A 1,398-nucleotide genomic window follows, 5' to 3' on the forward strand; every position below is an offset into this window, starting at 1 on the left:
TACAAGGGGGATAAAAAAAAGTTAGCCAAGACACGGGGAATGACATTTTCTATCAGAGTCTCTCCTATACACACCACACAACTAGTATTAGTTTTCTCATGAAGTATTTATAGTGAAAAACATAAACCTGGATATTTTTCTTATATCTTATTTTTCAATAGTTTCTCCAGGTTGCTCTCTTGTAGCCATGCTTTCCAAAGCACCTGTCTGAGAGTTCACACTCAGATCCTCACTGGCCATCCACTGGCCATCAGTGGGGCTGGCAAGATAAGGTCTTATCTTGCCAGCCCCCCTGATTCCATGAAACAAGCATAACATTCACCACTCTGTATTCATGGCCAGTGGTATCTCACTTTTACCATCATACCTCACTCAAGTGCTATGCCATACTTATCATTTTTTTTCAGAGCTAATTGTTCTCTTGTATTCTGCTTCTTGGAGTGGCAGTTTAATTGCATTCAATGGCTTTTTTGGAAAGGTAAGCGTGTAGAAAATTGAAAAATAGGCCATTCCCATTGCAAAGAAGAGTATTTTTATATCTTTATGCTCAGTTATTGTGTCCTTTGTATAATATCCTTTTCTCTTCTCTTACATTTGAAGGAAATTTAGAACAAAGCAATCAAAATTTTTTTTCAATTATAATAATATTCAAACTGATGTTGTTATTTCAGCAGCAAAACTCTATTCAAATCCTTAACTTCTTCATGTTCCACTGTGTGGTCCTTATATAGCACTGACTTGAATGGAAGAAATGGAGGAAAATCAATGTGTATGTTAATAACTTTAAAAGGTTGAAAAATCAGAGAGACCGGTCAAAATGGCATGGATGATAGGGGCTTCGTTCATTTGCTCTTGCAACCACATCAAAGGTATAATGGAAACAGCAAACAGCAAGTGGAGACTGCTGGAGTCTAGATGAGCAGAAACCCTACAACTAGGGAGAGAAAAAAGAAATTACCTTGTGACAGTAGAAGGCAGGAGGAGGCAAAGACACGAGGCTGCCTGGTCCCCAATGGCTGAGTTGGGCAGAGGCTATGGCAGCTGCAACTGGCAATTGTGGACATTCTTCTTAAAGAGGCTGTGTCCGCAACTGGACTTTCGTGGTGACAGATTCACTCTATCTGAGCACCAGCCCCAGGTTGGCTGCTGGGAGTGTGGGGGGGACCAGGTATTCCTATATAGGTATAATCTTTAATTTCAGTTATTTTTCTTACTTCTAAAAAATGATCTATCAAAGATCATCTTCATGTATTTTAGAAAAATATTTTTAATGATTTATAAATGTAGTTTAAGATTTTAAGCTTGTTCACATGCCAGTTCATTATTTTACTTTTGATACCTAGTAAATACTCATTAAAATATAAAGTCACTATATAAAAAATAGTAAAACAAAATTAA

The sequence above is a fragment of the Pteropus vampyrus genome, unplaced genomic scaffold (genome assembly GCF_000151845.1).
Source record: "Pteropus vampyrus isolate Shadow unplaced genomic scaffold, Pvam_2.0 Scaffold153, whole genome shotgun sequence".
NCBI lineage: Eukaryota > Metazoa > Chordata > Mammalia > Chiroptera > Pteropodidae > Pteropus > Pteropus vampyrus.